The 10,372-nt window shown below is 31.5% G+C and overlaps 1 non-coding gene across 1 annotated transcript; it reads right to left on the bottom strand.

Moving 5' to 3' along the window:
* Positions 1–3,850: 3,850 nt before the first annotated feature.
* On the bottom strand, positions 3,851–4,014 carry LOC119878228. Its single transcript, XR_005386712.1, has one exon. It is a non-coding gene; the product is annotated as a U1 spliceosomal RNA (small nuclear RNA).
* Between the last annotated feature and the right edge of the window lie 6,358 nt (positions 4,015–10,372).

Genomic DNA, 10,372 nt, shown 5'->3' on the forward strand with positions numbered 1-10,372 from the left:
TCAATTCTTTTCCATTCGATTCGATTCTTTTCGATTCGATTCTTTCGATTCGATATTACTCGATTTGATTGTTTTTGATTTGATTCGAATCTTTTCTATTCTATTCATTTCAATTCTTTTCGATTCGATTTGATACGATTAGATTTTTTTCGATTGGATTCGATTCGGTACGTCGATTCTTTTCGATTCTATTCAGTTAGATTCTTTTCAATTCGGTTTGATTCTTTTGTTTCGGTTTGATTCTTTTTGATTCAATGCTTTTTGATTCGATTCAATTCTTTCATTCAATTTGATTCGATTCGATTCTTTTCCTTTCAAATCGATTCATTTCGATTTGATTCTTTTCTATTCGATTCGATTCTCTTCGATTCAATTCAATTCGATTCTCTTCGATTTAATTCAATTCGATTCTTTCGATTCGATTCCATTCGATTCTTTTCGATTCAATTCATTCGAATTCTTTTTGTTTCAATTCGATTCTTTTTGATTCTATTCTTTTCCATTCGATTCGAGTCTTTTCTCTTTGATTCGATTCTTTTCGATTCGATTCCTTTCGATTCAATTTGATTCTTTTCGTTTCGATTCTCTTCTTTCTATTCTATTTCGATTCACTTGTTTTTATTCGATTCGATTCAATTCTTTTCATTCCAATTTGAGTCGAATCGACTCTTTTCGATCCAATTCCATTCGGTTTGATTCTATTTGTTTCGATTTGATTCTTTTGGATTTCATTAGATTAGATTCTTTTCGATTCGATTCGAATATTTCATTCAATTCGATTCGATTCGGCTCTTTTCAAATCGATTCGTTTCGATTCGATTCTTTGCTATTCGATTTGATTCTTTTCGTTTCAATTTGATTCTTTTCGATTCGATTCAATTCGATTCAATTCTTTTCAGATCGATTCGATTCTTTTCAATTTGATACGATTCGATTCTTTCGATTTGATTCGACTCATGCTTTTCGATTCAATTCGTTTCGATTCTTTTCGATTCGATTCAATTCGATGCTATTCGGTTCTTTTCGATTCCATTAAATTTGATTTGATTCTTTCTACTCAATTAGATTCTTTTCGATTCGTTTCCATACAATTCGATTCTTTCCATTCGATTCGATTCGATTGTTTTCGATTCGATTCAATTTCTATCAATTCGATTAGATTCTTTTCAAATCGATTCTTTTCGATTCGATTCATTAGATTTTTTGATTCGATTAAATACAATGCGATTCTTTTGTTTCAATTCGATTCTTTTTTATTCGATTGTTTCGATTCGATTCGATTCAATTCTTTCATTTCGATTCGATCATTTCTATTCAATTCTTTTGATTCTATTCAATTTTTTCGATTCGATTCTTTACGTTTCGAGTCGATTCCTTTCGATTCGATTCTTTTATAATCTATTCAATTCATTTCTTTTCGATTCGATTCAATACAATTGGATTCTTTTCGATTCGATTCTTACCATTAGATTCTTCTCTATTTGATTCAATTCGATTCTTTCGATTCAATTAGATTCGATTCTTTATGCTTTGATTCGATTCGATTCTTTTAATTTCGATTCGATTTTTTTTCGATTGATTCTTTCGATTCGATTCGATTCTTTTCACTTCGGTTCGTTCTTTTCAATTCGATTCGAATCTTTTTCGATTCTATTGGATTTGATTCAAATCTTATCGATTTTATTCGATTCAATTCTTTTCTATTCAACTCGATTCTTTCGATTCGATTCGATTCGACAGTTTTCGTTTCGATTCGATTCTTTTCGATTCGATTTGATTCTTTTCATTCGATTAGATTCTCTTCGATTCGATTCTTTTCGTTTCGATTAGATTCTTTTCGATTCGATTCGATTCAATTCTTTCACTTCGACTCGATTCTACTCGGTTCATCTCGAATCGATTCGATTCTTTTTGATTTGATCTATTCGATTCTTTTCGATTCAGTTCGATTCAATTCGATTCTTTTCTATTTGATTCGATTCTTTTCCACTCGATGTGATTTGATTCGTTTTGATTTTTTCGATTTGTTTCAATTCGAATCTATTCGATTCTTTTCGTTTCAATTCGATTCGATTCTTTTTGATTCAATTCCATTCGATTCGAATAGATTCGATTCTTTTCGATTCGATACGATTCGATTCTTTTCGATGCGAATCAATTCGATTCGATTCTTTTTATTCGATTCGATTCGATTCTTTTAGATTTGATTCGATACGATTCTTTTCTATTCGATTCTTTTCGATTCGATTCGATTCTTTTCGATTCGATTCGATTCGATTCTTTTCAATTTGATTCGTTTCGATTTGAATCTTTTGTTTTGATTTGATTTTCTACAATTCGATTCTTTGGATTCGATTCTTTTTGATTTGATTAGATTCGATTCATTTCATTCAATCAATTCAATATGATTCGATTCGTTGCAATCTGATTCGATTTTTTCGAATCGATTTGATTCGATTCGATTAGTTTCGATTCGATTATCGATTCAATTCAATTCAATTATTCTCAATTCGATTCGATTATTTTTATTCAATTCTATTATTTTCGATTCGATGCGATTCGATTCGATTCTTTTCGATTCAATCAATTCGATTTGATTCTTTTCAATTCGATTCGATTCTTTTCGATTTGATTGCATTCGATTCAATTGTTTTCGATTTGATTTGATTCTTCGATTCGATTCGATTCTTTTCATTACGATTCAATTCAATTCGATTCTTTTCGATTCGATTTGATTCTTTTCGGTTCGATTCGATTCTTTTCGATTCGATTCGATTCGACACTTTTCGTTTCGATTCGATTCTTTTCGATTCGATTGATTCTTTTCGTTTCGATTAGATTCTCTTTGATTCGATTCTTTTCGATTCCATTTGATTTGATTCTTCTCCATTCGATTCGATTCAATTCTTTTCGAATCGATTCGATAAGATTCTTTTCATTCGATTCAATTCTGTTCGATTCTATTCTATTTGATTCGGTTCAATTCGATTATTTTCAATTCGATTCTATTCGATTCTTTTCGACTTGGCTTGATTCGATCATTTGGATTCGATTTGTTACATCACGATTCAATTCTTTTCGATTCTGTTCGATTCGATTCTTTCGATTCAGTTCGTTTCGATTCTTTTGATTCGATTCGATTCTTTTCCATTCGATGATTCGATTAGTTTCGATGTTTCGAATCGTTTCAATTCGATTCAAATTCTTTTCTATTCGATTTGATTCTTTTATCTATTCGATTCTTTTTCGATTCGATTCGATTCGATTCCATCTTTTGATTCGACACGATTCGATTCGAATCTTTTCGATTCGATTCAACTCAACTCAGTTCTTTTCGATTCGATTTTTTCGATTCGATTCTTTTCAATTCGATTCAAATCGATTCATTCCAATTCAATTCTTTCCGATTCGATTCGATTCTTTTCGATTCGATTCGATTCTTTAATTCGATCGAGTCTTTTCAATTCGATTCAATTCGATTCTTTTCAATTCAATTCTTTCGATTCGATTCCTTTCGATTCGATTCGATTGATTCTTTTCGAATTGATTCATTTCGATTCGATCTTTTTTTTTTTTTTTTTTTTTAAAGGATATTATTTCTTTATTGCTGAGAGAGCCGGTCACCGCTCAAGCACCGAGGCGTCCCAAGTAAGGAAACTCCTCGCCACATACAGATACAACCGAAAGTGAGCAACCGACGTGAGCGGTCATAAGGACGACACGGGGACGGATGACACGCGAAAAGCCCCGAAGGCCAAGCCGTAACCACAAGAAAGTCAAGAATAGCTCACGAGGCCTCCGAGGCGCACGCAGCCAGAAACGAGGTCTGATCTTAGCCAACCAGAATCACCAGGGGAAAGCGCGAACGCAGTCCCCCACTACCACAAATTATGCAGTCGAGTTTCCCACATTTGGGGAATCGCAGGGGTCCAGCACATCCGGAGTGCAATGGATAAGCCTCGCCCTGGGAAAACCACCTTCGTGATCATGGTATCTCCCCTGCCAGGTAAGTATCGATCTTTTTGATTTGATACGATTCTTGTCGATTCCATTAAATTTGATTCGATTCCTTTCAATTCAATTAGATTGTTTTCGAGTCGATTCCAATCAATTCGATTCTTTTCTATTCGATTCGATTCTTTTCATTTGATTTGATTCTTTTCGATACGATTCGATTCGATTCCATTTGATTTTTTTCGATTTGATTCGATACGATTCTTTTCATTTCGATTCAAATCGATTCTTTTCGATTCTATTCGTTTCGATTGGATTCGATTCCTTTTCTTTAGATTCGGTTCTTTGCGATTCGATCCTTTTTGATTCGATTCGATTCTTTTCGATTCTTTTCGATTCGAGTCTTTTCGATTCGAATCAATTCGATTCTTTTTGATTTGAATCAATTCTTTTTGATTCAATTCTTTTCCATTCGATTCGATTCTTTTCGATTCGATTCTTTTCGATTCGATATTACTCGATTTGATTGTTTTTGATTTGATTCGAATCTTTTCTATTCTATTCATTTCAATTCTTTTCGATTCGATTTGATACGATTAGATTTTTTTCGATTGGATTCGATTCGGTACGTCGATTCTTTTCGATTCTATTCAGTTAGATTCTTTTCAATTCGGTTTGATTCTTTTTGTTTCGGTTTGATTCTTTTTGATTCAATTCTTTTTGATTCGATTCAATTCTTTTCATTCAATTTGATTCGATTCGATTCTTTTCCTTTCAAATCGATTCATTTCGATTTGATTCTTTTCTATTCGATTCGATTCTCTTCGATTCAATTCAATTCGATTCTCTTCGATTTAATTCAATTCGATTCTTTTCGATTCGATTCCATTCGATTCTTTTCGATTCAATTCAATTCGATTCTTTTTGTTTCAATTCGATTCTTTTTGATTCTATTCTTTTCCATTCGATTCGAGTCTTTTCTCTTTGATTCGATTCTTTTCGATTCGATTCCTTTCGATTCAATTTGATTCTTTTCGTTTCGATTCTCTTCTTTCTATTCTATTCGATTCACTTGTTTTTTATTCGATTCGATTCAATTCTTTTCATTCCAATTTGATTCGAATCGACTCTTTTCGATTCAATTCCATTCGGTTTGATTCTATTTGTTTCGATTTGATTCTTTTGGATTTCATTAGATTAGATTCTTTTCGATTCGATTCGAATATTTCATTCAATTCGATTCGATTCGGCTCTTTTCAAATCGATTCGTTTCGATTCGATTCTTTGCTATTCGATTTGATTCTTTTCGTTTCAATTTGATTCTTTTCGATTCGATTCAATTCGATTCAATTCTTTTCAGATCGATTCGATTCTTTTCAATTTGATACGATTCGATTCTTTTCGATTTGATTCGACTCAATGCTTTTCGATTCAATTCGTTTCGATTCTTTTCGATTCGATTCAATTCGATGCTATTCGGTTCTTTTTGATTCCATTAAATTTGATTTGATTCTTTTCTACTCAATTAGATTCTTTTCGATTCGTTTCCATACAATTCGATTCTTTTCCATTCGATTCGATTCGATTGTTTTCGATTCGATTCAATTTTCTATCAATTCGATTAGATTCTTTTCAAATCGATTCTTTTCGATTCGATTCAATTAGATTTTTTGATTCGATTAAATACAATGCGATTCTTTTGTTTCAATTCGATTCTTTTTTATTCGATTGTTTTCGATTCGATTCGATTCAATTCTTTTCATTTCGATTCGATTCATTTCTATTCAATTCTTTTTGATTCTATTCAATTTTTTCGATTCGATTCTTTACGTTTCGAGTCGATTCCTTTCGATTCGATTCTTTTATAATCTATTCAATTCATTTCTTTTCGATTCGATTCAATACAATTGGATTCTTTTCGATTCGATTCCTTACCATTAGATTCTTCTCTATTTGATTCAATTCGATTCTTTCGATTCAATTAGATTCGATTCTTTATGCTTTGATTCGATTCGATTCTTTTAATTTCGATTCGATTTTTTTTCGATTTGATTCTTTCGATTCGATTCGATTCTTTTCACTTCGGTTCGTTTCTTTTCAATTCGATTCGAATCTTTTCGATTCTATTGGATTTGATTCAAATCTTATCGATTTTATTCGATTCGATTCTTTTCTATTCAACTCGATTCTTTTCGATTCGATTCGATTCGACAGTTTTCGTTTCGATTCGATTCTTTTCGATTCGATTTGATTCTTTTCATTTCGATTAGATTCTCTTCGATTCGATTCTTTTCGTTTCGATTAGATTCTTTTCGATTCGATTCGATTCAATTCTTTTCACTTCGACTCGATTCTACTCGGTTCATCTCGAATCGATTCGATTCTTTTTGATTTGATCTATTCGATTCTTTTCGATTCAGTTCGATTCAATTCGATTCTTTTCTATTTGATTCGATTCTTTTCCACTCGATGTGATTTGATTCGTTTTGATTTTTTTCGATTTGTTTCAATTCGAATCTATTCGATTCTTTTCGTTTCAATTCGATTCGATTCTTTTTGATTCAATTCCATTCGATTCGAATAGATTCGATTCTTTTCGATTCGATACGATTCGATTCTTTTCGATGCGAATCAATTCGATTCGATTCTTTTTTATTCGATTCGATTCGATTCTTTTAGATTTGATTCGATACGATTCTTTTCTATTCGATTCTTTTCGATTCGATTCGATTCTTTTCGATTCGATTCGATTCGATTCTTTTCAATTTGATTCGTTTCGATTTGAATCTTTTTGTTTTGATTTGATTTTCTACAATTCGATTCTTTGGATTCGATTCTTTTTGATTTGATTAGATTCGATTCATTTCAATTCAAATCAATTCAATATGATTCGATTCGTTGCAATCTGATTCGATTTTTTCGAATCGATTTGATTCGATTCGATTAGTTTCGATTCGATTATCGATTCAATTCAATTCCAATTATTCTCAATTCGATTCGATTATTTTTATTCAATTCTATTATTTTCGATTCGATGCGATTCGATTCGATTCTTTTCGATTCAATCAATTCGATTTGATTCTTTTCAATTCGATTCGATTCTTTTCGATTTGATTGCATTCGATTCAATTGTTTTCGATTCGATTTGATTCTTTCGATTCGATTCGATTCTTTTCATTACGATTCAATTCAATTCGATTCTTTTCGATTCGATTTGATTCTTTTCGGTTCGATTCGATTCTTTTCGATTCGATTCGATTCGACACTTTTCGTTTCGATTCGATTCTTTTCGATTCGATTGATTCTTTTCGTTTCGATTAGATTCTCTTTGATTCGATTCTTTTCGATTCCATTTGATTTGATTCTTCTCCATTCGATTCGATTCAATTCTTTTCGAATCGATTCGATAAGATTCTTTTCATTCGATTCAATTCTGTTCGATTCTATTCTATTTGATTCGGTTCAATTCGATTATTTTCAATTCGATTCTATTCGATTCTTTTCATTTTGATTCGATTCTTTTCGATTCAATTCTTTTCGACTTGGCTTGATTCGATCATTTGGATTCGATTTGTTACATCACGATTCAATTCTTTTCGATTCTGTTCGATTCGATTCTTTCGATTCAGTTCGTTTCGATTCTTTTTGATTCGATTCGATTCTTTTCCATTCGATGATTCGATTAGTTTCGATGTTTTCGAATCGTTTCAATTCGATTCAAATTCTTTTCTATTCGATTTGATTCTTTGCTATCTATTCGATTCTTTTCGATTCGATTCGATTCGATTCGTTTCGATTCCATCTTTTTGATTCGACACGATTCGATTCGAATCTTTTCGATTCGATTCAACTCAACTCAGTTCTTTTCGATTCGATTTTTTCGATTCGATTCTTTTCAATTCGATTCAAATCGATTCATTCCAATTCAATTCTTTCCGATTCGATTCGATTCTTTTCGATTCGATTCGATTCTTTTAATTCGATTCGAGTCTTTTCAATTCGATTCAATTCGATTCTTTTCAATTCAATTCTTTTCGATTCGATTCTTTTCGATTCGATTCGATTTGATTCTTTTCGAATTGATTCATTTCGATTCGATCTTTTTGATTTGATACGATTCTTGTCGATTCCATTAAATTTGATTCGATTCCTTTCAATTCAATTAGATTGTTTTCGAGTCGATTCCAATCAATTCGATTCTTTTCTATTCGATTCGATTCTTTTCATTTGATTTGATTCTTTTCGATACGATTCGATTCGATTCCATTTGATTTTTTTCGATTTGATTCGATACGATTCTTTTCATTTCGATTCAAATCGATTCTTTTCGATTCTATTCGTTTCGATTCGATTCGATTCCTTTTCTTTAGATTCGATTCTTTGCGATTCGATCCTTTTTGATTCGATTCGATTCTTTTCGATTCTTTTCGATTCGAGTCTTTTCGATTCGAATCGATTCGATTCTTTTTGATTTGAATCAATTCTTTTTGATTCAATTCAATTCTTTTCCATTCGATTCGATTCTTTTCGATTCGATTCTTTTCGATTCGATATTACTCGATTTGATTGTTTTTGATTTGATTCGAATCTTTTCTATTCTATTCATTTCAATTCTTTTCAATTCGATTTGATACGATTAGATTTTTTTCGATTGGATTCGATTCAGTACGTCGATTCTTTTCGATTCTATTCAGTTAGATTCTTTTCAATTCGGTTTGATTCTTTTTGTTTCGGTTTGATTCTTTTTGATTCAATTCTTTTTGATTCGATTCAATTCTTTTCATTCAATTTGATTCGATTCGATTCTTTTCGTTTCAAATCGATTCATTTCGATTTGATTCTTTTCTATTCGATTCGATTCTCTTCGATTCAATTCAATTCGATTCGATTCTCTTCGATTTAATTCAATTCGATTCTTTTCGATTCGATTCCATTCGATTCTTTTCGATTCAATTCAATTCGATTCTTTTTGTTTCAATTCGATTCTGTTTGATTCTATTCTTTTCCATTCGATTCGAGTCTTTTCTCTTTGATTCGATTCTTTTCGATTCGATTCCTTTCGATTCAATTTGATTCTTTTCGTTTCGATTCTCTTCTTTTCTATTCTATTCGATTCACTTGTTTTTTATTCGATTCGATTCAATTCTTTTCATTCCAATTTGATTCGAATCGACTCTTTTCGATTCAATTCCATTCGGTTTGATTCTATTTGTTTCGATTTGATTCTTTTGGATTTCATTAGATTAGATTCTTTTCGATTCGATTCGAATATTTCATTCAATTCGATTCGATTCTGCTCGTTTCAAATCGATTCGTTTCGATTCGATTCTTTGCTATTCGATTTGATTCTTTTCGTTTCAATTTGATTCTTTTCGATTCGATTCAATTCGATTCAATTCTTTTCAGATCGATTCGATTCTTTTCAATTTGATACGATTCGATTCTTTTCGATTTGATTCGACTCAATGCTTTTCGATTCAATTCGTTTCGATTCTTTTCGATTCGATTCAATTCGATGCTATTCGGTTCTTTTCGATTCCATTAAATTTGATTTGATTCTTTTCTACTCAATTAGATTCTTTTCGATTCGTTTCCATACAATTCGATTCTTTTCGATTCGATTCGATTGTTTTCGATTCGATTCAATTTTCTATCAATTCGATTAGATTCTTTTCATTTCAAATCGATTCTTTTCGATTCGATTCAATTAGATTTTTTTGATTCGATTAAATACAATGCGATTCTTTTGTTTCAATTCGATTGTTTTTTATTCGATTGTTTTCGATTCGATTCGATTCAATTCTTTTCATTTCGATTCGATTCATTTCTATTCAATTCTTCGATCTATTCAATTTTTTCGATTCGATTCTTTACGTTTCGAGTCGATTCCTTTCGATTCGATTCTTTTATAATCTATTCAATTCATTTCTTTTCGATTCGATTCAATACAATTGGATTCTTTTCGATTCGATTCCTTACCATTAGATTCTTCTCTATTTGATTCAATCGATTCTTTCGATTCAATTAGATTCGATTCTTTATGCTTTGATTCGATTCGATTCTTTTAATTTCGATTCGATTTTTTTTCGATTTGATTCTTTCGATTCGATTCGATTCTTTTCACTTCGGTTCGTTTCTTTTCAATTCGATTCGAATCTTTTCGATTCTATTGGATTTGATTCAAATCTTATCGATTTTATTCGATTCGATTCTTTTCTATTCAACTCGATTCTTTTCGATTCGATTCGATTCGACAGTTTTCGTTTCGATTCGATTCTTTTCGATTCGATTTGATTCTTTTCATTTCGATTAGATTCTCTTCGATTCGATTCTTTTCGTTTCGATTAGATTCTTTTCGATTCGATTCGATTCAATTCTTTTCACTTCGAGTCGATTCTACTCGGTTCATCTCAAATCG

The sequence above is a fragment of the Canis lupus genome, unplaced genomic scaffold, assembly GCF_011100685.1.
Source record: "Canis lupus familiaris isolate Mischka breed German Shepherd unplaced genomic scaffold, alternate assembly UU_Cfam_GSD_1.0 chrUn_S1277H1454, whole genome shotgun sequence".
NCBI lineage: Eukaryota > Metazoa > Chordata > Mammalia > Carnivora > Canidae > Canis > Canis lupus.